This window comes from Myotis davidii, unplaced genomic scaffold (genome assembly GCF_000327345.1).
Source record: "Myotis davidii unplaced genomic scaffold, ASM32734v1 scaffold690, whole genome shotgun sequence".
Classification (NCBI taxonomy): domain Eukaryota; kingdom Metazoa; phylum Chordata; class Mammalia; order Chiroptera; family Vespertilionidae; genus Myotis; species Myotis davidii.
In genome coordinates, this window is record NW_006282875.1 from 361,809 (window position 1) to 389,517 (window position 27,709).

Consider the following 27,709-nt stretch of genomic DNA (forward strand, 5'->3'; position numbering starts at 1 on the left):
TGGCTGCTCAAAGAGAAGGAGTGGGTCGAACCATCTGGTCCAGTACCCCTTTGCCTGAATCTCAATACTTTTTTGGCCATTAGCTGCTTGCTATCTAGGGAGGCTATAGGAGGGAGTTGGGAGCTCTCTTAGGAGGAACCCTAAGAGACATCTGAGATCTCTGAGTGAATTGATGATTGATTTATGATTAGTGAATGAAGTTTGCAAAATGCTCAAGTAAATTTTCCATGGATTTTTTGTATTTTATTTATTTTTAAGGCCCAGAAGGAAAGGAATTATCTCAGTGGTAAGGTAGCCTTGCTCTCATTAATGAGGCAGTAGCTCACCTGGTTCAAACACAGTATAAATAATACTAACAGGAGAGCAGTGAGAGCATTCACTCAGGATGGGTCTGGATTTAAATCTGGGGTGGAGGCATGTTGTTTCCATTAATTTATTTCCTCCTGGAGTCTTATCTTTGCACCACAACTCAGAAACAAGGTATTGAGTCCTTCTGATCATTCAAGATTGGCAAAACCTGTCAAATCATATTAAATGTTAAGGATGATTTAAGCTACTTATTTAATGTTGTACTTGTTTTTGTTTATTTTTCCTTCCTGCCCTGGTTACTGTTGTCATCCTGAGCAATTCAAAAAATCATATTTTTCACAAGTCTGATAGCAACCCAATGATCATTGAGGTTTCTAATTAGTTGAGGATTTTTCTGCACAGGTACAAGAAAAGAAACTCATAATAAGGTCCTATGCCTAAAATGAGAAGGATGCTGTCTGTTACAAATTGGTTTTGCGATGCAATGAAACAGTGTTTGCAATTTATTGCTGTGGAATCATAGCCTGGCTTTGAATGAGTTGTTATTGCTAGGGGCTTGTTTTCTTTTCATACCAGGATAATATAAGAACAAAAAGCACATTCTGAGGAAATATCAGAGCCAAATACTTGGTGCGACCAGGGAAGGATCAGGATGCTCCCTTCCAGAGATGTATACAGGGCTCTTTCAGAAGTTCATTTTCCCTGGATGCAGCCTGAGAACTATCCCCACTCTCCCCTAACCCCCACTGCCATTTTGAATGGGGACTTCAGGGCAAGACATAACAGAGCCTGGGTGTGAGGTTTCAAATCTGACACCTTTGCCATGACATAAATGCATGGGCTTAAATATAGCTGCACAACAGAATTACCTGGAAGCCTATTAAAATGCAGGATTGCAAAAAATTTGATACAGTGGATGTGAGATGGGGTCTGGGAGTCTGTATTTTTACTCTGCTCCTTTGCTTGCCCAATTTTTGTCAATTTGTGTTAATCCCTTACTCTAAATCAATGAAATAATGCTATGTTGATAGAAGAGGTTTCTAACTCAAATTCGGTTCCATTTTTCTTCCTTTCCTTTATACGGACAGCTGATTTGTTGATTAAATATGCCTTCGGAGCCCAAATCTCTGAAGTTGGTGTTATGATTCAGATCTGCCTCTGATTTGAAGAATGACCTTTAACATACTCTGGTTGAGTCATTCCCTGTCTTCTATGTGGACTTAACCACTCTTGTTCAGTATGCTAAATGCAAAGGGATAATGATTGTGAAAAGCTCAAAATGTAGCCCTGTGAACAATGTAGTGTCAGTAAATCATGTATACTCAGTACATGAAGGGGAAGACATCAGGGGAATGAAACTATCCATTTATCAACATTGGATTAATGAATCTCTGCTTGCCATCTTTGAGTGATTTAGGAAATTATAGATTTCTGGACTGAATTTGCCTAGATTACTATATTATATGTCAGTCCTAAACATTTGTATAAAATGTGCTATGCTGCTACTGGGATATACACAAAGACCAGTCTCCAGGAGAGTAGGAAGCTGTTTTCTTAGGGACTTAGGATACTCACTCCCTTTTTTACCTTTCCTCAGGAAAGGAAAGTAGATGTTCAGGCAGGATCTGTGTTGGGTATTTATATATTGACTCAAGTCATGGAATTGTTCCCGAGTACCTTCTGAGAACAGGGATCTTTTTCTAGGTGTTTATACTTCTGAATGTTTCAAGGCATATAGATATGAGGAATATGCCGTCTTGCTTTGAAGGTTTACAGTAATGGTTGAGAAATTTGGTGGAGACGTAAGTTATTAGTTGTCTGTGATACAGGATAAAATATTTGCTATGGAGTTCAAGAGCACCAAAGGGTCCCAGGATGCAGGGAGAATGAACAAATAATTCATGGTGGGAAACGAGAGTTAAGATGGACTTTGAAAATAGGCAGGATCTGACAGACAAAGCCATTCTCAATATAGAAAACAGCTAGAGCCCTGGCCTGTGTGGCTCAGTTGGTTGAATATCGTCCTGTGCACTAAAGGGTCGCCAGTTTGATTCCTGGTCAGGGCACATACCCAGATTGTGGGTTTAATATCCAGTAGGGGAGTGTACAGGAGGCAACTGATCAATGTTTTTCTTTCTCTCTCCATCTCTCTTCCTCTCTCTCTAAAATAAATAAAAACATATTTTAAAAAAGAAAACAAAAACAGCTAGAGCAATGGCCCAATGGTGGCTCAGGTACTATATGCTTGAAATTGTCTTTAAAATCTACTGAAAGATTTTTAGGCTGTCCTGGAAATGGGGTAATTTCCCCTTTCTTGGGATTGTTAGGCATCAGACATCTCAACAGCTGCCTTAGCATAAAAAATGCCTTGTGAGCGGTGGGAATGAATGAAGAGCAGTAACCTTACAATCATGGGGGCCAGTTGTGACATACTGGTAGGGATCCAGCACTGGGAGACTTTACTGAAAGATACCTAGATGGTTAGGATAGCAAAGAAACCTGCCTCTCTCACAGTGTAAATGAAAAAGCTTGGGATTTGCATTCAGACCAATTGGATTTCAATTTTGGTTCTGCCACTTACCCGTGTTATCCTAGAGTCTAGGCAGGGGTGGGCAAACTTTTTGCCTCGAGGGCCACAATGGGTTCTTAAACTGGACCGAAGAGCCGGAACAAAAGCATGGATGGAATGTTTGTGTGAACTAATACATGTTAACACTGCTGCTGGTGAAGGAGCGGAGGGGAGAGCAAGAGAACCCTCCGCTCTTTCGGCTCTGCAGGCCGTATAGAAAAACCAAACAGGCCGGATCCGGCCCACGGGCCGTAATTTGCCCACGGCTGATGCTAGTACATTGGCTGTTTTTCTGATCCCAGGAGTGTGGTTCTGATGTCTGTTTTCTTAACCACTATCCTATACATCTTAACATAGGCAAAGGACAAGAAAGGAAGTTGTAAAAAGATGGGCCATAGTTTGCCCATGGCCGGATCTGGGCCGTGGGCCGTAGTTTGCCCATGGCTGACCTAGACAATCATCTATATATATGAAACCCTAACATGCAAATAGACCGAATGGCGGAACTGAACAACCAGTTGCCATGACATGCGATGATCAGCAGGGGGCACACGTGGAACATGGCGGGCATTAGCAGCAGGCAGCAGAGCGCAGAACAGGGTGGGAGTCAGCTATGGTGGAGCAGGTGAGTGGGAGCACCAGATCAAGGTGGGGCACCGATCACTGTCATTGCAGAGAGTCTCTGGTAGTTACTGAAAATACCCACATGCTGCGGTCCCACCCGGTGCTTGTACCCACTGCTGGCGCCAACCTTGCTCACACCACAGTTGGCACCAGAGCTGCCGCTCACACCCACTGCTGGTGCCTGGTACCAGCCCCAATCACCTCTGAGGGCTTCTCCACCTCCCTCTGCTCCTGAAGGGTGATTGGGGCAGCAGCCTCCACTTGCACCTGCTGATGGCACCAGCCCCGCCCATGTGCGCTGCTGGCCCTGGCCCCAATTGCTCCGCACCATCAACGGGTGGGAGTGGGGCTGGCACTATCAGCATGTGGAAGCGGCGGCTGTAGGAGCGGGGCTGCCTGCAGATAGGGGACCAGGAGCCATGGCAGGAGGTTCCGGGTGGACGGGAGCATGGAGGATGGGCCGAGACCTGACCTTGTGCCCATAGCAACCTCAAGGCTAACAGTTCTTTTCAAGGTTCATGAATTCGTGCACTGCACACCTAGTTAAATATAATGGGTATAGTGTAATTGTTACAGCTGATACATTGTAAATGTTCAATAAATTAACTGCTTGAGTCATGTGTGTAGAGGCCAAGTTTCAAAGAACCATTGTAGGTGCTCACCTGGGTTTCCATTGGACCATAACTTATTTTTCTTGCTGTTTTATGAGATATTATGCCTCCTTCACATTTCAGCTGGGTTTTTTTGTTTGTTTTGTTTTGTTTTGTTTTGTTTTGTTTTGTTTTGTTTTGTTTTTGCTTTATCCAGGATCTGGATGTCCCTTTAGATGTTTCTTGTCTGGCAGAAAGACCATTCCTTCAGAACTTGCAGTGGCTTCCTCATCTGTGGATTCTTTCAGCTGATGCTTCTATCTTGCTATGCTTTGACACTCTGGCTCCTACTTGAACTTTCTAATTCTTCTGGCTTTGTCCTATATGTATGGGAATATGACCCCAACACTTCCATGGTATCATTGTCACCTCTAGGCCAAGCTTCTAGCATGTGGTAGATATTGTCAGCCAATCTTATGGATTGCTATTAGTCAAAGGTGACCAAATTGGACCTCAATTGGGGACTTGGGAGCTAGCTTGGGGCCAACCTTAGTGCTTGTTGACCTTGAACTGCACTCCTCAGACCTGGCGACTCCTGTCATATGGTACCCATTAGGCAAAGGCATGATGAACTGTGGGTCATAGCTTGATCTTGTCTCAACACACTCTGAATAAGCTGGTGGTCCAGAATGGCTCCTTCAGGGTAGCCTAACACTCTTTGACTGCCTTGAGCTGTCAATGGGCTTCTGAATAGCTTCTAGACTCTATGATAGGCTGGGAATTTGGTGCTGTAGGACCTAAAATACAATAGCTTAATTTTGTTTAACTCAATGTTTCTCAAAATCATTAGATCACTTTGATTCACATACACACCAACCAAATACCTATTAACATACCTAGAACATAGTTTTTCCATAATTTGGAAAAATGCACTAATTCAGTTTTCATAAACATGCTGTAAGATAGATGACCTCCATTATATTGATATAGAAAATGGAGTTCAAAGAGATTATAGTACTTGTCTAATGTCACCTAGTGATTTCGCACCAATTGGAAATCTTGCTGCTCTTCTATCACACTCTGTCTCTGCATGCAAAAGTCCTGCCCTTGGCCCTTATGATAGAAATGTTATGTTAGCACAAAGTTGGGAAACAATACCCTTCTATAGACCACCCATGTCAATTAGAAGCCAATATTAATGCCTTGAATCTTAGAGCATGGCTAGGCTCTACATTAGGACTGAATTTAACTAAGACCAGAAAGAAAAGTCACGAAACTACTTACTGGCATGTTATTCAGTCTTGCACACAGGAGTTTGCCATGGGGGCTGCTATCTTTGCCTTTCCCAGGGCTTGATAGCATTCTCAAATGGGAGGATTTCACATCTTGCCATAGTTACCATCTGCTCTACTTGTGGTGAAGGTCATCATCTTCCACACTCACTCCCGAGCTTCCAGCCTCTGGCTTTGGGTGGGAGTGGAGGAGGGGCTTTTCATGTGCCAAGGACCAGGGAAATAACAAAACAAAAACAATAAATCCTCCTTCCTAGAGGACTTGACCCCCTTGAGTTACGAGGAAAACCAAATATAGACAACTAGAAGCTCAGTAACCAACCCCCAGCACATCCAGCTGACCACATTTTTTTTTCCAGTCAAATTCTTAGAGTGGCGTTTAGCATAGATGAGCAGACATGGGCTCAAATGCTGCTACCTGGCTGTGTGCTTCTCTGAGCCTGTTTCACCATTCACAAAAAGGAGATAATCATACTTATTCCTGTTTAATAGTGTGGTTGTAAGGTTTAGATAATTGATGTACTTCGTTATATATGTTTCTGATAAACCCTCCAAGGCAGGATTTAAAGTAAAGAAATTGCTTTAGCTCAAGGCAGATATTATAAAATAGTTTGTTATTAATCACACATTGTGATAACAATATTAGCTGAAGATCCAAGATCAGGGTGACTGTGACTCACAAGCAAATGCATAATAATAGCAGCACCTGGTAGCTCTTGCACCAAGTGTCAGAACCCTGCAAAAAAGATTATAGCTTCCTCAGTACTCAGCCACTTTGGTTAGGATGACTTGAAGTGCAGGTAATGTCCCAGCTCTTTAAATTGCCTAAATGTATTAATATTACCTCCCAAAATGCATTAGCAACTCAGAATGGTAGGGCTAAAGTCTCCTCTTTCATTCTCTGTCTCTTCCCCCCTCCCCCCCGGGTACAGTGAACTTTACTGATGGTTCACAACAAGGTAAGACCCCCTAAGCCCCTCCCCTTCTTCAGGGGGTCTGGGATGGAAACTGGTCAGGAGAATCTCAGAGGGATCAATCTGGGGCAAGGGCTCCCCAGCAGGTGAGAGCCTCTCTTCCTCTTGCTAGGGCTGGTGGTCCAATGGGCTCTTACTCCTTTGAGGCTATGTCAACCATAAGGTCCACCACCATGTTGCTGTAGCCAAATTCATTGTCATACCAGGAAATGAGCTTGACAAAGTGGTCATTGAGGGCAATGCCAGCTCCAGCCTCAAATGTGGAGGAGTGTGTGTCACTGTTAAAGTCACAGGAGACAACCTGGTCCCCAGTATAGCCCAGGATGCCCTTGAGGGTACCCTCTAATGCCTGCTTCACTACCTTTTTGATGTCATCCTATTTGGCAGCTTTCTCCAGGCGGCATGTAATATCCACAACCCACACATTGGGGAAGGGGACACAGAAGGCCATGCCAGTGAGCTTCCCATTCAGCTCAGGGATGACCTTGCCCACAGCCTTGGCAGTGCCAGTAGAAGCAGGGATGATATTCTAGGCAGCTCCTCGGCCACCACACCACAGCTTCCCAGAGGGACATCCACGGTCTTCTGGGTGGCGTTGATGGCATGGCGTTGGTGGTCATGAGTCCCTCCATGATGCCAAAGTTGTCATGGATAACCTTGGCCAGGGGGGCCAAGCAGTTGGTAGTGCAGGAGGCATTGCTGACAATCTTGAGGGAGTTGTCATACTAGTCACGGTTCACATCCATCACAAACATGGGGGCCTCCGCAGAAGGAGCAGAGATGATGACCCTCTTGGCTCTGCCCTTTAAGTGAACCCTAGCCTTCTCCATGGTAGTGAAGACACCAGTAGACTCCACAGCATATTCAGCACCAGCATCACCCCATTTGATGTTGGCTGGATCTCACTCCTGGAAGATGGAGATGGACTTTACATTGATGACAAGCTTCCCATTCTCAATTTTGATTGTGCCTTTAAACTTGAAATGAGTAGAATCATTCTGGAACATGTAGACCATGTAATTGAGGTCAATGAAGGGGTCATTGATGGTGACAATATCCACTTTTCCAGAGTTAAAAGCAGCTCTGATGATGAGGCTCCCAATGCGGCCAAATCCGTTCACTCTGACCTTCACCATCACCATCGTGTCTCAGGGTTGTGGCTGGCGCTGTGCAGAAAGAGCAGCTGTCTGCTGAACAGGAGGAATAGAGAGCCTCTGCCTCTTCTTTTATAGATGGGAAAGATAAAGACCCAAAGAGAGAACTGTACCTGCCTCTAATGTGAGATAAACAATAAATGATAAAAATGGGATTCTAACACTGATCTTTTATATGATGTCAGTGTTCTGATTTGATATGCTTTAGATAATATTTGAAAAATATGGAAAATGATAAAGAAGGAAAAAAACCACCTGTGACCCCACTTCACAGACAAATTCACTACTATTTGAGTGTAACATTATCTTCCTTTCTGTCTTCTCTCAATATTAAAACCCCGTGCTTTGGACCTCACACTCAATGCTTTCTCTAGCACATCAGGATGCCTTTTCTAATCAGCATCCTTATTTGATATTTGATAAATAATAGTTAAGTTTATAATTTTCAAAAGCAAGTAAACCTGTCAATCCCAAATATATGTGGCTCATTAAGAAATCAACCGAAGGACTTGTATGCATGCATATAAGCATAACCAATGGACATAAGACACTGGGGGGTAGGGGAGGCTGGGGGAATGTCAAGGGAGGCGGAAAGGAGACATATGTAATACGCTTTGTAATACTTTAACCAATAAAACAAAATTTAAAATAAATAAATAAAATGTTGCCATGTAAAAAAGAAAAAGAAAGAAAAAAAAGAAAACAGGTGTAATAATGAGATCAGGAACAGATAAGATCGCCAAGATGGCCCAGAGCAGAAATCCCAATTAGTGCTCGACTCTCAGGGGAATTACTACAAAGCACACCCCCACCCCATCTCCTGGCCTCAGGGAGCATGCTCATTGACAGAGTCTCTATTTGAAGGTGGTCTTCTAGGTCTGTGCTCTTCCCAGATGGAAGGGAGCAGAAAATGAAAAGGCCACATGGAATACTTCCTACAGTTCTCTAACAGTGGGAATGCAATGCCTAGGCCCCAGGGCATTGTGACGGCTCTGTCCAGTCTCCTACGGCTGAATTACTAGAACTCCAGCTGCAATCTGCATTTCAACTCCCTGTTCTGTTCCCAACCCACAGTCTTGTTATCAGTCTGCTAGGAAAAAAGGATAGGAGCTAGTGGAGAGGTGACTGTGGGAGACTGAGACAGTTCAGAATTTCCTGCCGGTAGATTCTGCCTTAATAGAAGTAGTGATATAGCATCCTATGCACTGGAAGAGAGTAAATGCCCCCTTGCTCTTGCTCCCCTAGTTAAGCTGAGCTAAGAAGTTCCCCCAAGGCTTTTCCTAACAAAGGTATCCACCTCCTGTTTACTTCACTGTCTGAACATAGTTCATTGGGGAGGCAGAAGCTGACACTACTGTCCTAATTGACTTGAATCATAGGAAATAAGTAGTATGGAAAGCCATGTAGCCTCTTTGTTACACAGCACTTTACAGAAGCAGCCATCTATTCTTAGAATGGGGAAGCAAAAGGCAGCAGCTTACTCTTTAGGGATCAGCAGGTGGAATAATAATCTGCCAAATTTAGCATTAAAGTTTTTGTAGCTGGGCTGCAAATGAGACTTTTTTTTTTACCTGCCTCATTGTGATGTTGTCAGCATCATTGCATATCCCTGAGCAACAAAAATGTGAATGCTGCAAAAAGGAGACATAGGATTGAAGGCCAAGGGAGCCTGCTAGACCAATTGCTTGAACAATTGAGTTAGAAAAAAATATATAGGTGGCGTAGTCACCAGGAACATTAAAACCTCAAGTCTCTGCTCAAATGTCACCCTTAGTGAGGTCTTCCCTGACACTTATGTAAAGTAGCCCCTTTATTCTGCATTATTATTCTTCCTTGCATACATTACTATCTGACAATATGCTTTTAACTGTTTATTAATTTTTCTATAATCCATAGATTATAGAAATGTAAGGCCCAAGGGAATAGGGACTTGCTTTTATTAAATTCTGTCCCCAAGGCCTAGAACAGTAACTAGCATATGGCATATGCTCAGTAAATATATGTTAAACAAGTCAGTGGATTGTGTGAATGAATGAATCTAGTATTAACAATACCAGTGAGTATACCAATGACAGAAACAACAATACCAGTTGATATTTATTGAAGGCTGTATATTAACCCATTTAGTTACCACAGCAACTCTGTGAGGGGCATTCTGTCTTTATCCTCATTTTGCAGTTAAGGAAAATTAGACGTGGGTGACTTTGAGATCACAACATGATCACAGGCCTGGGGACATTCATTCCAGATATACTAGACTGAGCATTCATTTGATAATATTTTGAATTGGGTTATTTGGAATTTTTTCCACGATTCTTACTCAAATCTGTTAAAGTCTTTCAGTAAAATGATCACATGAGCTGGATAAACTTCATTTGTATCTGTATATCTATGACATCCATGAACTTATCAAAAATCCAAACTGGCAGGGCAGAATATTCTTCATTGCTCTGTGGCAGAAAGAGCAACATTCTGTGGCATATTTGGAACTCAGTTGTGAAGCCATACCTGATAGAAAATGGTAGTTTCTTTCCTTGAAATTTTGGAGTAAAGATGAATGAACATTCTGACATGCTCTAATGTTGACTTTCTCCTGCTGGAGACATGACCTAGGCAACCCTATTTACAGAGTTAAAGTGTTTTACAAAGCCAGAGCCTGTTAGGGCCTCTTAGTCACTTTTAAGTAATTTTTTCATGAAATTACAACTTATGTGTACTCTTTCTTCCCACATAAAATTCAACAAAAATATATTAGACCAAAATGCACACTGATTCACAGCAGTCCACTGAGCTCCCCAAGGGCAGTGTATATTTATGTATATATCCAAAAGTTTCCCAGGGACTTTATATATTTTTAATATATATTTTTATTTATTTCTTACAGAGAAGAATGGAGAGGGACAGAGAGTAAGAAACATCGATTGAGAGAGAAACATCGATCAGCTTACCCGCTACTTGGGATCGAGCCCATAACATGGGCATGTGCCCTTGACTGGAACCAAACCTGGGATCCTTTAGTAAGCAGGCTGATGCTCTATCCACTGAGCCAAACCCGCTAGGGCTAAGCTGTTTTTAAATTTGTAGGGATTGGAAACTCATTGGGAACTATGTTTTATTTCTGCTTTTCTTTTTTATATTTCCAGAAATAATAGCAGATCCACTAATACTAGCAGATTCTCTGAAATTGAACTTAAAACACATTCTTCTTATAACAAATAATGAAAAGTTCATTCAATGTCTAATCCAGTTCTTGGGTTTGAATATTAATCATCAGGTACTCCTCTTGTCTACATAAGACATAACTATTTTTTGGTTTGCTTATTCTTTTGATATTTAATTAAATGTGTTTCCTTAAACTAGGAGTGTTTTGTCAAATGTGGGGTCCCTCAGGGGCACCTATAACTGATATTATGTTCTTATTTAAGCATTTAGGTGATGCTGCATACATTTTGTGTTTTGCTTGAAATGTAGAGCCCATTCACAAATATATCCAGAATGCCTTCATAGATTACAAAAGCTGTTGCCTGGAAATATGTATGTATGGTATTTAAATATTTCTACCAAGATGTTTCTTATGCAGGGTTTTAATCATTGAATGATTTTCTATTCTTCCTCATTTTTCCTGCCTGCTTGTTTGCTGGTTGCATGGATAGAAAGATAGGTAAGAAATAGAGATTCCTTTTAGACTTTTTATTCCTTCTCCAAAAAACAGTTGAAAAGTTAGCAAAATAGAAGATTCAAATGGCTACTAAAAATATGATTGTGAGAGTATCTGTGGAAAAGAAGTTGCAGGATTGATTGAATCCTATTAGGAAAGGAGGGATGGTTTCATTCAGAGAACTAGGAGCAGATCAGATGAAAATGAGATTGATTTACCTACCATAATAAGTGACACATTCCCTTAGTTTGTTTTTCAGCCAATGTGCCACATGAAGAACCTTTGTGTGTGTGACATAAAACAGGTGATGCATGTATACCTTGGTATAATCATCAATCAATGTCAACTGCCATACCCTAGGGCAAGCATGTCAAACTTGCGGCCCGTAGGCCACATGTGGCCCACAACAAATATTTTTATGGCCCAGCCAATATAATGGTATGTAAGAAACGTTTTAATAAAAGTTTTGTCACTTAATTTTTACAATATCCTGTTATACATAATTATTAATAACAAACTACAACATTCGCTAATGACTGAATACTATAATCGCGTTGCAGTCATTTCCCTTATGCGCCTTGTGCGCAGGTGCACCATTTCTCTCCACTAATGCTAGCAGCGAGTATTTTAGCAGCCAATTGCCACGTCATTAGTCTTGGACTGACTTACTCGATGTGCACAACAGGAAATATTTCGCTTTCGGAGAACAAGAAAAATAGGTTTATTTGCGTTACGCTTATTCATTTGTGCAGTTATTCAGTTTTTGGTTTTTTGTAGCCCACATAAACTTAAACCTTATTTATTTGGCCTGTGTTAGCCTTTGAGTTTGACATGCCAGTGGTTCTCAACCTGTGGGTCGCGACCATCGGAAAACACATATAGCATATCAGATATTTACATTACGATTCATAACAGTAGCAAAATTACAGTTATGAAGTAGCAATGAAAATAATTTTATGGTTGGGGGTCACCACAACATGAGGAACTGTATTAAAGAGTCACGGCATCAGGAAGGTTGAGAACCACTGCTCTAGGGGCTCTAACAGAAATATCTGACATCATTAAATCTGCACCTCAGCAGGATAAGAGGTTTGGATGGTATCAAAACATCAGAGAAAGTAGATTTTAGAGTCACCAGTTCAACGCTTACAAAGGAGGGGGAAAAACTCTTCCCTTAGTGTTTCTTTCTATTATTTTACTATTTTTTTCTTTAAATGTTAAGCTGTATGACTGATTAGCTTAAGAAATCTAAAGCTATTCAGTTTCTTGACTCCACACCCAAGAATTGTAAGGAATTGTAAGTCTATAGTTTTAACTTTAATATTTCAATTACCATGTATCAAATTATTGTCTACCAGTATTTAGTTCACCTTGTTTTCACATTTTCTCTATTGGCCATCATTTTATTTTCTTATTTACAGTTAGTGTTTATTTAGATTCACCAGCAACTTCATTGCTTGCCATTTCCTCTTACATTATCCTTTCACTTGGATATAGTTGCCTTTTTTCAAATTATCCTTTTAGTGATGTTCTCTAAATAATAAACTAAGATTTTATTTGGCTGAAGATGTTGACATTTCACCTTTACTTTTCTAATGATAGGTTAACTGGGTAGAGATATCTTAGTCCCCACTGCCAACCTTAAAATTGTTGCTGTTGTCAATAGGATTATTTTTTATAGGCAATGTTTTGTTTTTCTTCAGTCACTTTAAATATTTTTTGTTCAAGGTCCTACAGTTTCTTTTTTTTAATATATTTTATTGATTTTTTACAGAGACGAAGGGAGAGGGATAGAGAGTTAGAAACATCGATGAGAGAGAAACATTGATCAGCTGCCTCCTGCACACCCCCTACTGGGGATGTGCCAGCAACCGAGGCACATGCCCTTGATTGGAATCGAACCTGGGACCCTTCAGTCCGTAGGCTGACATTCTATCCACTGAGCCAAACCAGTCAGGGCAAGGTCCTACAGTTTCACTGCAATGTCTCTAGGTATGGATTTGATATTATTTATCCTTTCTCAAACTTAGTGTCTTTTATGATTTTCAGTATATTCTTGTATGTGGTGTAAATTGGTGGGCTAGTTTCATATTTGCATATACCTGTCCAATTTTTCCAACACCATTTATTAGGGAGACTGTCTTTACTCCATTGTATGCTCTTGCCTCCTTTGTCAAATAATAATTGACCCTAAAGATGAGGATTTCTTTTTTATCTTCAATTCTTGGGAACTATTGCCATTATATCTTAAAATTATTCTGGTATCCCTTTCTGAAAATCCTGTTAGACTTTGGTTGACATTCCTCATTTTGCCTTTTTGTCTGTTATCCTTGCTTTCCTAATTTCCATCTGTTTTATCTCTCCAAAATGCAGTTTTAGTTTCCCGCCTCACCCAGAAAGCTTTCAGTTTACTGATTCTTCAGATCTGCATGGATTAAAAATAGCAAGGGAATAATCACATAAATTTTGTGACACCTGACACCTTCAAACTAACTGGAAATTCAACTGGAGAAAAGAATGCAGACATGAGGTGCCCATTAGCAATTGTGGAGTGTGTTGTGGTGAAAAGGGCACTGGCTTTGGAATTTTTTCTGATAGCAAGTGCTCAATAAATGTCTAGTGAATGAGTCAGTGAACTCATTCCCCTATGTAAATGTGAAAAACTGAGTCACTGACATCACATTGCTTACACTTTAGAAGGGAAGCCATCACATTGCTTTGTAATTGTTAACTTACCTGTACAAGGTATACTTTGAGGCAGTGGTAGAAATGGGAGTTAGGGAAATATTTGTAGAGGCAGCAATGCTTGTACTGAATTTTGAAGGATCGTTAGGAGTTTGCCAGGGGGATAAGGCATGGAAGAAAGAAAGGAAAAAAACAACAACATTGTGTATACAGAGAATCACAAGAGCCTGGAACTTGTGGAGATGGGCATATTGATGGGTGCCAATAAAGGCAATGCTATGGAAAATAAAAGAAACACGTTAAAGGGGGGACATGTAAATCTCTGCCCTGACCCCTCCACAGATAGCTCAGCCCTCAGCACGCTGAGCTCCCCACTCCCCTGCACAGGTTTCCTGGTGATGAATGACAGAGAGCAGTTTTGGATTGCCATTGGGCTTATGGCCTATGGCAGAACTATCAGACATGATAAGATTTCAGCAAACAGTCCCACCCTCTGTGTCATAATCAAATGTATCAGTCCAGATGCTAAATACTGCAACTGGGGAGGAAAGATAAATTACAAATTTAAAAAAAGAAGCAGATTTAGTATGCCTTTCAGCATATACTCACTTATTATGCTGGAGATAACAGCAATGCACAAGACAGACCAGGTCCCTATTCACACAAAGATTATGTGCTAAAGTGAGGAGATTTGTAATAAATGTGTAACACAATACTGAACTAATGTCATAAAGTCCTAAATGCTCTGAAGAAAATCCAGCAGCGTGAACAAGCAGAGAATAATTAGAGAAATGCCTCTGTAGCTTAGGAGTGGGTCTAAGGTGGTATTAAGAGTGAGACCTAAATGATGCGAAGTGGTTTGCCAAGAAATAGGCAGAGGGCAGAGGATGTACAAAGCTTCTAAGGTAGAAACAAGTGGATTATGTCCAAAGGACAGAAAATAGCAGTGAGCTCAGGGGAGAGACAGAGGAGATCAAGACAGGAAGGTGGGGAGGGGCCACACCATCTAAGGCCTTGCAGGCCATGTGAAAGTATTTGGACCATTTTTTAAGCAACAGGAAAAGCCATTAGGCAGTTTTAAGCTAGAGGCAACACAATAGGATTTGGGTTTTTAAAGAGTTGCCTGGTGGCTTTGTGAATAATTAAGTGGAAAAAGACAAAGACACCAAGAGGGGAGATAAATTAGGACCCTACTGGAAGAGATCAGCAGAGACGTGGTGGTAACTTGGACTGTGGTGCTAGAGTGCAGATGAGTGGTCAGATCTGGGACCTATTTTTAAGGTGGAATCTGTAAGACCTACTGATAGATTGGAATTATGGGTGTAGGAAAGACAGAAACCCACGTTCTGTACTGAGTTTCCAGGTAGTAACTTGTACCAACACAGGGTAGATCAGCAGGACGAACAGAGGTAAATATCAAGAGTTCCAGCTTGGACAAATCAAGGGGTAGAGTATAAGAATGGAGATGCTGCATAAGGACATGTTGTGAACAGTTAGGATGTGATCCTGTGTAGAACCCTGAGTTAGTGGAGGTTTGGACACTAGTAACATGATCAGCTTGTTTAATTTAGAATGCAGTGGGGCCTCCAGTGGCCGCCTCAAAGTGTTGACCAATACAGAGTAAAAATGATTTTGACTCATGAGCAAAAAGAGCCTTACTGACTTCCTGGCCTGATTGGACCTCTGGTTTTAAACAACTTAAGTTCTTATTCTTTTCCTTGTCTCTCATTTTCTCTTTCCAAAACTTAGTTCTTTTCATGATTATAAATCAGGGCACATGCACATTTATTCACACACAAGAGGACACACACGCACACACAATTGTGTTATTTCCAATTTTCACATTGAAATTGAATGACCTCACTTAGGGAGCTGACCTAGCACTCTGCTTCATGCTTCCAACTGCAGGCAGTTTCATGAAGAATATGAGAACTGGTTACTCATTTACCAGCTAAAAATAAGTCTTTTGGGAGTAAAATACACTCCTTGGGGATTTCTTCTTTGGAGAAATCCAAGATAGAGTATAACCAACCAATTCTTGACTTTGCCTACCATGTATATATAGTTATGAATATTCATTCTATGTCTAGCTACTTTCTGGTTCAAGATCCAGAAGGCTTCTCTGGGTATGTGTCACTTGGGACCCAAACCACAGTTTCTCTTGAAACCTCATCAAGCGTTCCTAGAATGACAACTTTGGCAACTGTTGCTCCAGAATTGTGAATTGTGCTGATGTGACTAGATTTTTGGACCAAGGAGCAGGCTAAAAAGACGGCATTCCCCTGAAATGCTGTTCTGTAGGGTGTTGAGTGCAGTATACAATTTGTGTAGTGTTGTGTGCTGCACATAGCGAGTAGATTGTAATCAGCTTAACAATAATGACATTGAAAGTGGTATTTAAATGTAGGCTTCCATTTCCCTGTTTCTCTTACTCAGACATATCAACCCCAACCCACAGCCGGCAAGTGTTGAGTTTCTTTTTTACCTCCTCTAAGCCCTTCCAATCTACAGCAATGATTGGCTGTACCATGAATAAAGAACTGGATAAACGTTAGAGAATCCAAGTGAACAAGAGAGAGCTTTGAGTTTGGGTTCTAATTCAGTGAACCTGACTGTTGGAATTGTGATGGATCAGGGAAGAGAGACTGAACCCTCCAGCATGTAGGCAAATGCCAGAAAGATCTTTCCTTGGTGAAATGAAATGTTCCAAGAATTTCAGTGTCCCTATGAACCCTTGTAGTGGGCCTGAGAGAATAAGAGTGAAGAGAAGGGAGACAACTATAAATTATCAAACAGCGTCAATGAATATTTCTTTCACAAACTGCCTATTGAGTACAAAAGGCAGATCATGCTGATTCTCTTTTCCAGAAATACCATTGCTCCAATATTTTTTGAAGATGATAAAAGAAATTAGTCTCCTTTATATTCTCTCCCTCTCATGAATCTCCACTTCCCCCAACAAACTTGGGGCATTTAATAATCTCTCGGTATACTTTGAACCTTCTATTAAGAACAGGAATGAGCATCTGTAATACTTTCAACAATAAAGGTACATTCTTAAAAGGAGGAATGAATGCTTTATAATTGTAAGAGAACACAGAGGAAAAAGCCAGTCTTGACATGCTGAATGAAGGCAAACAAATCACTGTTCTTCCTCAAAGTACTTAAGCATAAAGCATATCCTGGGCCCTCCAGTGTCCTTGCACTTAATGATCTGCCTCGGTAGAAGGACGCATGACAAATCCGTCAATTTTATTCACCCCACATGTACCAGGCACCTACTTAGTATCTAGTCAAGTGCCTGGCCCCTAGTGGATGTTTAAGAAATATGGACCAGCTGCTCTTAGCTTTGACCCTGTACTAATCGCTGGTGACAGAGGTGAATAAGATAAGTAGCACTTGCCCTCAAACAGCTTACAGATTTTAGGTAGTTAAAAGGTATGCAATGGAATAAACTAGTGCTCTTATATCCTCTCTTTTGCCATTTGTCTCCAGCTCCACTAGTAAGTCTTAATTTTTGCTGTTATTGTCAATGTCAGAGGAAACATTTTTAAACAGAAGAGCAAATGTGCCTCTTTAGCTGATGAAAGATCCTATGGAATTTATATAGGCAACTGAAATTTAACTTCAGAGGTAGCTGATGCTATGGCTAAGCTTTGTATATATGTAGAACAATTTGTCAGCAGTGCTGCTGAAAGCTGGAGAGGGTATTCACTCATCAAGCAGGTGTTAGTGAGAGTCCTGTGAATGTTTGGGTTCATGAAGAAAAAAAACAAATCATGAGCTTTTGGGTTCCTTTATCACAGAGTGAATAATCCTAGTTCAGGTCTGAATTTAGACGAGTGTCTGGCCCCTGAATACATTCACATGACAAATTGTTATGGCTGACCATATAGGTCATAGCTATGGTGTGAAGGCTGAGGCCCATCAATTCTGTAGGAGTTTGGTGGATCAAGCTCTTTGGTCATGTTCCCAGGTGTCTTATGTACCCAGGTTAAATAACAAGTATGCCTAGACTTAGGTGGCTTCCTAAAAGTCTTCTGGAAGCAGCACAGTAGAAATATGCTGGCTTAGCGGAGAGGTGTGGTAGTAGTGCAGCATTTGCTGTGGCTTGCTGTGCTGCTCTGAGGTTTCATTGGTGAGTTTCCCTTGTAGATTTCTAGCAACTGTGCCTGATGTCATGTGGCTTTAGGGATGATAGTAGTTAGGGATCAATGAAGTGTGATCCGTTCCAAACCTGGGATCCATGTTCACTTAGCCCAGCAAAGCTGAATTGAGTGCCCCCTGGAACTTTTGATTGGATCAGGTATTTAGATGCTTGCCATACTCTATACTATCTTGTTACTCTTCCATCCAATCTGCTGCTGAAGCGCTGGTTTTAGGATACGTAGGAGCTAATCTGATGGAGATGGCAGAGGAAGGGTTGGGGAACTATTTTAGGCAGGGGAAGTAGCATGTAGAAGTCCCAGATGTGGAAGAGCAATTGTTTTCTCAAATTACTAATTAGGTCACCGAGGCTTAGAGGAGTTATACATTCTGCTTCAGTTTATAAACCTAGTGAGCAGCAGAGCCCAGATTTTGTCTAACTTCAAAGCCTTGCATTTGCACATGAGCCTCCTCATGAAGGCCAGGCTAAGGGTTTGGACATATCCTGTAAGAATTGGGGAGCCATTAAAAGTTTAGAGAGGAGGCATACATGAAGAAAGCAGTGTTTTAAGACAAATAATTTGTTAGTTGTTTGGAGGCTGGATTAGCAAAGTGAGAGTCTAGAAGTAGAGACCAGTTGGAGGATACTATAAAAGCCTAAACACAATGGTTTAGGGTTACTGTGTGCTAAATTATTGATATTTACTTCCTCTATTATAATATTTATCACACTTTAATTTTTTAATATTGATTTTCACTCAATCATCTATAAGCTTTAGGGGAATAGTGAGTATGTATCTCTTATTCACTGCTTTATCCTTGGTGCCTAGCACACTTTAATCATTTAGTAGATACGCAATGAATACACAAATGAATGAATGTGAATGAAGGACAACAAAGAAGATTTGAAATGGTTTGGTAAGATAAAGTACATAAACATTTAAAACATTACAGTACGGATAATAGCTACCATTATATGAGTGCCTGTTGTGAGCTCCTCAAGTGCCTTAACTTCATTTTCTCAATTCATCTTCATGGCCACCATGGAAAGTAAGTCCTGTTATCATCCATGATTTATAGCTGTGGAAATTCCCTTGAAGGAAGGGTAGAGTTAAGCATGGTGACTATAGTAAACAATACTGTATTGTCTACTTGAAAATTGGTAGAGAGTAGATCTCAAATGTTCTTAACCACACAATACAAAGGTAATGGAGGTGTTAACTAATCTTACTGTGATAATTACTAGTATTATAATATATGCATGTATTAAATCATCATGTTGTACATCTTAAACTTATACAATGCTATTTGTCAACGATTTCAAAATAAAGCTGGAAATAAAGAGGGGGTAGAATAGTTAGTCACATTGCCAGGAATAGGCTGAGCCAGAACCCAGGTCTGATTAATTCCAAAGACTGTATTTATAAGCATACTGTTGAGGGCCTGGGAGAATGTGGTGCTATAGATTAAAGCTGAAAGGTAAGAAACGGGAGAATATGCTCTTGAGGCCCCTTTTGACTTATTGGTCTGTGTTTTTGAGGATTATGGTTTTAGACCTCTGTTGAGATAGCAGCAGGACAGCTCAGTACAGATCAAATGCTCAGTAGACAGCTGATGATAGAGGAATGAGGCTTAGATGATAAGTTAGGTTGGGGTGGAAATTTAGCAGCTACCAGCCTGGGGGCAATAGATGACACTCAGACAATCTTTTCAAGACAAAGAATGTCGAGTGTGAAAGCCACAGGTCCAAAGCCTCCACCTGAATTGATATCTGTACTCAGCAAACTAGAGGAAGAAGGGGAGCTAAAAAGGGAGCATCTTACCTAAGGATAGGCACCTAGACTAGTGTAGACAGACAACCCAGAGCATTAGGAAGAGGGCCTGGATAATAGATGTTCTTCCCTTCCCCTGCTGTGTGTCTGGGTAGGACACAAGCCGAATAGATTGATTGCCTGTGCTGGAGCAGAGACCTCAGGTTCTTCTTTCCTAAAAGTTCTGGGCAGAAATGTGAACACCAAAGGTTTATTTATTTTGTTATTGTTTAAAATATTACAAATCTCCTTATTCTGAAGGAGATTTCTTTGTAGAGTCACTAACACACTTTTAAACAGTTGTCATGTAAGGGAGGCCCAGGGGAAGCATTGAGCATACATCTAGAGCCAAATGGGGTGTTCAGTATTCCTAGTACAAATGTGTAAACATATTGGGGCCATTTAATAGGCAAGACAAAGTGCAGCCTTGAGAACTGAGTGAAGGGGAGTTGGAAGAAAGAACGAGGGATTATTAGTGTTTTATGCTGCAAAGAGGTCATATGGCCAACAAGTATACTGCAAAAATTGTGGACAGAGGGACTCAATTATTACAGTAGGTCTATAAGAATGTCCTGATGGTATTGCTGCCCAGATAATTACTGAGTTACCGTTGCTTGGGGATCTTGTCTTTGGAGCTCTCAAAAATGATCTTGCAGTCATCTCCTGGATGCTTTAGCCTCCTACTTGGCCATCTGTCAGAGGGCAGAAATACCTATCTCTGCAGAGATTGCTTAAGCATTAGGAGCAGCTCTGATGCCTGCCCCCACCAGGCTGCCTATATTGTGTGGCCCTGCCTGCTCACTCTCAGCTCCACCACAATTTCCTGCTTTGCATTTTCAGTGGTCTCAGGATCCTGATAATGTTATTAACTGGAAGGCATCCATAGAAGAGTCACTTATTCAGCATTTCTCCTCCAACCCACTTAGAATAAAAAATAAAATGAATCCAAGAAGTTGACAGTCATGCTAGCTGGGCCATTTTATTCCATAAACTGAGGCAAAAATAGATTCTTTCTACTTACTAACAGCTTACCAACTACTAATGCAACTGTTTTCATGGTGAGTCCCCTCACTGAGGCTACACTGCTCAGAAGAATTTGAAAGAAGGCCCAGGGCTCATCAAAACTTTCAGTGACCAAAATATAAGTGCACTTTTACACAAATTGCCATCTGGCTGCCAGGAGCTGCTTGCAATATACCATTGCCTCACTCTGCCTATCTCTGCCTTTGTGTGGTGTGCATTCCAAGGGAACATTCACCTTTGCCTCCAATGCCTGCAGCGATCAGGTTTCCTAAAATCAGTTAGCCTAGACATAGGATGACAGCTTTGGCAAAGAGTAGCAAGATCTTTATTATCTAAGAGGCATATGAGCAATCGTTGTTTAATGTAAACCATTGTTTAGCTTTCCAACTATTTATTGTTTTCCCATTGTGCTTAAAAAGGATACTGATTCATTGAGGCCAAAAGAGAGACAGCCATATGTTCTATGTTCCCTAGATTCCCTTTTGCTCTACTTCTACCATCTTCTGTGTGTGGCAAATGTCATCATCTTATCTGAGGAGTAGCAAGTAGATCTAGGGTTATTAAAAAGGAACAACATGATATTGGGCTAAATGTGTGTGTGTGTGTGTGTGTGTGTGTGTGTGTGTGTGTGTGTGTTTTCTGAAATACTGAGCCAAAGGTACTCTAGCACTGTTTCACACCCAGAGGTAATCTTGCATTCCCATGGGAAATTTAACAAAGTTATGAGAGTGTTTTTGTTTTCTTTGTGTTTTTTTAAATATATTTTTATTGATTTCTTACAGAGAGGAAGGGAGAGGGATAGAGAGTTAGAAACATCGATGAGAGAGAAACATTGATCAGCTGCCTCCTGCACACTCCCTATTGGGTATATGCCTGAAACCAATGTACATGCCCTTGACTGGAATCAAACCTGGGACCCTTGAGTCCCCAGGCCAACGCTCTATCTATTGAGCCAAACCAGTTAGGGTGTGGGAGTGTTTTTGCATTGTCACACTCATTGAAGGCAGCTACTGGCATTTTGTGGGCAGGTACCAGTGTTGTTAAATACTGTGCCTTGAGTGGGATATTCTGCTCAACAAGAAATTATCCAGGCCCAAATGCCATAGTGCTGCCCCTACAGGGAAACATTGAGGAGAAAACTGGTGAGGGGAAACCCAGGAGAGTTCTTATGAGATATCCAGGATTACCAAAGATCAACGAAGAGTGGCTAAAGCTATGTTCCCAAAGAGTTGTCTATAGTTTACTTATATCAAAATTGCCTGGAATGCTTGCTAAAATACACTTTTTGTGTTTCACCCAAGAAGTGCTGAATCAGAAACTCTGGAAGAGGAATCAAGGAATCTGCATTTTTAACAAGCACTCCAAATGATGTTTTATGTGCATTAAAGCTTGGGAACCATTGACATAAAGGATCTTTCTTCTAATAAAGAGGAGGCTGAGGGCTAAACTAATTAAGATCTTTATACATATAAAGGCATAGAGAAAGCCATCTATTTCCATTGAGGAAAGCACAATCAGAAGTAGATTTGGACAGCGGAAAAAGGCATTTAGGATAGAGTTAGAAATATAGGAGGAAGTGTTACTTATTTTCCTTTGAAAATATTTAGAATCTCATTTTAAAAATGACCCCAGTCTCAAAGGGCTTAAAGAAATCTACAAAGAAACAATAAATCTATGAGAAAATGTTTAGCTTTCTTTTCTAGTAATCAAGAAAATTAAAAAAAAATTATCTACTTTACATTTATCATATTGGCAAAAGGTGGTTATATAAATATGTTTGTATTTTAATGATAATATCCATTGTTAAAGAGCACTAAGTTGAGACACTGTTAGAAATGTATATTAGAACAATCCTTTGGAAAATCACGTTGACCAGATGTATATACGATACCTTAAACTGTATATATCCTGTGAATGTTGTAATTTTACATATAGAACAAAAACTAAAGAATTTCATTGTCATTTGTCTGCATTTTATTTGCAAATCTGATTTAGATGTTCATTGTTGCTTTATTCTTATAACAAAAATGGAAACAACCTAATAGTTCAACATTAAGGGATTATTTGGTAGCATATTATGTGATCATTTAAAATTTAAGTGTATGATAAATTTTAATAACACAGAAAATACCTATTATATAATGTTATATGAATAGATTGAGTTGTAAAAGGTTAGCTCTAATTGTATGGGAGAAAAAATTAACAATATGTAGAAAAATAAATGTGAAGGAATATCATGCTCCAAATTTTCCACAGTGGACCTGTGCAATGGGTATAACAAATACATTTCAGTAATTTGAGGTGGGATGGGATCATTGACTTTATTTAACACTAGAGGCCCAGTGCATGAAATGCATATGCATGCACTGGGCAGGGGGGCTCCCTCAGCCCAGGCTGCACCCTCACCAATCTGGAACCCCACAGGGATTGGGCCTAAACCAGAAGTAGGACATCCCTCTCACAATCTGGGACTACTGGCTCCCAACTGCTCACCTGCCTGCCTGCCTGATTGCCCCTTACCACTTCTGCCTGCCAGCCTGATCACCCCCTAACCACTCCCTTGCCAGCCTGATCAATGCCTAACTGCTCCCCTGCCAGCCTGGTCCCCCCCAACTCTCCTCCCTCCCCTGCAGGCATGGTTGCCCCCAGCTGCCCTCCCCTGCCAGCCATCTTGTGGTGGCCATCTTTGACCACATGGGGGAGGCCATCTTGTGTGAGGGTGTGATGGTCAATTTGCATATTACCTCTTTATTATATAGGATAATATGATCAATTCTGTGCCTCTAGCACATATCAATATAGCATTATATATAAAGGAAATTTGTTAGTGCTTGCTTTCCCCTCTTGGGTACATTCTATTACTGGCCTCTTGTTTATATAATGCATGTCATTCCCAATGGAAAGCTGGTTGGAATGGTGTAGCTAATTGGGTGGTAGTGGTAAATTGTGTTTTATTTATTTTAATTTATATTTCATAAATTTCAGATAAATTTGATTGACCAGAAATTTTCAGTAAGGCATTAGGAACCTTTGAAAATGAATGCTACTCTTTTGTTTAATTTTTTTCTCATTGTGCCATTTGTATTCTAATTCCTTAGTTATATATTATTTGTATTCCTCATAAGAATTTCTGAATTAAATCTCTCCTAGGAAAGGAACCCTCCTGCACTGCTGGTGGGAATGCAGACTGGTGCAAACACTGTGGAGAACAGTATGGAGTTTCCTCAAAAACTAAAAATGGAACTCACATTTGACCCAGTAATCCCACTTCTAGGAATATATCCCCCAAAAAACAGAAACACCAGTCAGAAAGGATATACACACCCCTATGTTCATAGCAGCACAATTTACCATAGGTAAGATTTGGAAACAGCCTAAGTGCCCATCAGCAGATGAGTGGATTAAAAAATTGTGGTACATCTACACAATGGAATACTATGCCGCTATTAAAAAGAAGGAACTTTTACCATTTGCAATAGCATGGATGGAACTGGAGAGCATTATGCTAAGCAAAATAAGCCAGTCAGAGAAAGATAAATATCACATGATCTCACTCATATGTGGGATATAATGATAAACACAATTTGATGAATGAGAATAGATCGATCTAGAGACAAATGGTAGGGGAGGGGAGTTAGAGAGCAACCAAAGGACTTATATGTATGCATATTAGCATAACCAATGGACATAGACACTGGGGTGGTGGGGGCTTGCCCGGGCTGGGAAGGGATGGGGAAGGGGTCAATTGGGGAAAAAGGAGACATATGTAAAGCTTTAGACCAGGGGTCCTCAAACTACGGCCTGCGGGCCACATGCAAATACAAATATTGTATTTGTTCCCATTTTGCTTTTTAATTCAAAATAAGAAAAGTGCAGTGTGCATAGGAATTTGTTCATAGTTTTTTTTTTTTTTAACTATAGTCCGGCCCTCCAACGGTCTGAGGGACAGTGAACTGGCCCCCTGTTTAAACAATTTGAGGACCCCTGCCTTAGACAATAAAAAAAGAAAAAAAAATCTCTCCTAGTGCTATTTATGAGTATAGTACAGATGAATTAATATACTTATGAGGTCATTTTTGCTGAAATAACTTGGTTTTCAATAAATAAAATGCAACTAAAAGTCTTCATTAAATTCAAATTCACAAGGACCATACTAATCCAATTTGTAAACTGAGCTTGTAAGGATGAATCATCATTACAGGTTACATTTAAAATACATTGATTGCAAATGTATTCAGTGAGACTTTACAACATTCCTAGGAAAATTGGAATGAGTTGCTGCAAATAATAGGAATTGATGCAATGTAGTATTAGTAAAGAAAACATGTGAATTGTGTCACAACATGCACTTTTCTCACTTCTTTTGATAAAGGGGGTTAGATTCAAATTATTTGTGAAACTGTTACTACATCCTTGGTAATAACTCAATCTTCATAAACAGATACCTCTTTGACTCTGTGCTGTAATCATGGAGCTAAGTAGAGTGCAATTGCTTAGGCACTGTTTTCTTCTTGTTCTTTTTCAAATGAAATACTGACTTTTGGGATTAGTCAAAAGGCCCCTAGAAGATTCTTATGAATCAAATATTTGAAATTACTAACATGCTTCTATGCCACAGGAAATAGCATTTAGAGACTGGCATGACTGAAAGGGAGCTGACCTCAGACACACATCCAGCCCCTGCTTCTGATAGAGAATTTACAACAGCCACTGGAGCCTTTGCATGGGGAAGTGAAATACACAGTCCAGGATAAACCGACTGGATCATTTTCACAGAATCACTGTCTCACCATCCTCCAAAGTGGATTGAACTGATAATCTTTTATTTTTGAATAATTTGACATCCATTGCCACTACTTAGATTTTTGCTGTTATAAAATACAAGCTCAGCCATAGGTGCAATTTCTTTTTTTTTTAATGTAGATTCTTTTTCTAATTAAATCTTTATTGTTCATCTTATTACATTTGTTCCTCTTTTTTCCCCCCATAACTCCCCTCCTCCCAGTTCCCGCCCCACCCTCTGCCCTCCCTCCCCACCCACTGTCCTCATCCATAGGTGCACGATTTTTGTCCAGTCTCTTCCCGCATCTCCCACACCCCTTTCCCCCCCAAGAATAGTCAGTCCATTCCCTTTCTATGTCCCTGATTCTATTATGATCACCAGATTATTTATTCACTTGATTCTTAGATTCACTTGTTGATAGATGCATGTTTGTTGTTCATAATTTGTATCTTTACCTTTTTCTTCTTCTTCCTCTTCTTAAAAAATACCCTTCAGCATTTCATATAATACTGGTTTGGTGTTGATAAACTCCTTTAGCTTTTTCTTATCTGTGAAGCTCTTTATCTGACCATCAATTCTAAATTATCGCTTTTCTGGGTAGAGGAATTTTGGTTGTAACATCTTGCTATTCATCACTTTGAATATTTCTTGCCACTCCCTCTGGCCTGAAAAGTTTCTGTTGAGAAGTCAGCTGACAGTCTCATGGGAGCTCCCTTGTAGGTAACTAACTGCTTTTTTCTTGCTGCTTTTAAGATTCTCTCTTTCTCTTTAACCCTTGCCATTTTAATTATGATGTGGCTTGGTGTGGGCCTCTTTGGGTTCCTGGGGGAAGTTTTCTGTCATTATTTCTTCAAATAGATTTTCAATATCTTGCTCTCTCTCATCTTCTGGCACCCCTATAATTCTGATGTTGGTACGCTTGAAGTTGTCCCAGAGGCTCCTTACACTATCTTCGTATTTTCGGATTCTTTTTTCATTTTTCTTTTCTGGTTGGGTGTGCAATTTCTAATTATTTGATGATAATCACTGATTTTCACAGAGTCTTCCTTTTTTCATATGGATTCCTAGTATATTCACAGCACTTAAAATTTTCTCCTCAGAAAGGTAAGGTAACCAAGGAAGGTAGTACATTTCCTCAGCCTTCTCTCTAAACCCACTGGGAACCAGGGTTTATGGGATATAGAACTGTTTTGGAATGAGAATGGTAATAACAAATATTAAGATATAGAAGCTATTTCTGATAACCTAACCCCATGGTCACTCCTTGTGGGCTTCTTCTAATTCCCACACTCAGAACTCTATATCAGCTCAGATTGTCCCCTGGTCTGAAGTGCCTTTTCTTCTCTACTTCACTTATTCTTAAGCATCCTTTAGCTCTACCTCCTCCAAGAAGCCTTTTCTAACACCTGCTTTTTATACTAATCCTTGTTGTGCTGACCTCCTGTATCATTGTTCTCAGAATCTCTGATTCCCTACTTAATTATTCTGTGTCTCATGTGATATACATTTATCTTTCACTAGTATGCATTGTCTGCTTTTGGTCAGGCAGTGTACTTACTATTTTATATTGACCCAATCACTTAATCCCTACCATTCAAGAATTGTAATTTTTCCCATTTTATAACCAAAGCCATATAATTCATCTGTGGTGAGACTGGAATTTAAACCCAGTTCTCATATGAATTCGAAACCTAAACATTTAACTAGTGCATTATTTTGTATTAATGTATGCCATTAAAAGAGCTTACACAATAGCTGGGTAGATAAGAGTTTGACATCATGTATCTTCTTGTTATGGACTGAATGTTTGTGTCCCCCTCAAATTCATATGTTGAACCCCTAAGTCCCAATGTAATAATATTAGGAGATATAAAGTTTGGGAGGTACAAAAAGCTACAAATGGAACTCCCATTTGACCCTGTGATCCCACTTCTAGGAATATATCCCAAGAAACCAGAAACACCAATCAGAAAGGATATATGCACCCATATGTTCATAGCAGCACAATTCACCATAGCTAAGATCTGGAAACAGCCTAAGTGCCCATCAGTAGATAAATGGATTAAAAAACTTTGGTACATTTATACAATG

At 40.2% G+C, this 27,709-nt stretch overlaps 1 protein-coding gene and 1 pseudogene across 2 annotated transcripts in view; one reads left to right on the top strand and one right to left on the bottom strand.

Annotated features, from left to right (window-relative positions):
* Nucleotides 1-27,709, top strand: part of FGF13 (fibroblast growth factor 13) — a 593,542-nt gene that overhangs the window by 275,443 nt on the left and 290,390 nt on the right. The window lies entirely within an intron of this gene.
* LOC102767054 lies at nucleotides 6,492-7,582 on the bottom strand (annotated as a pseudogene).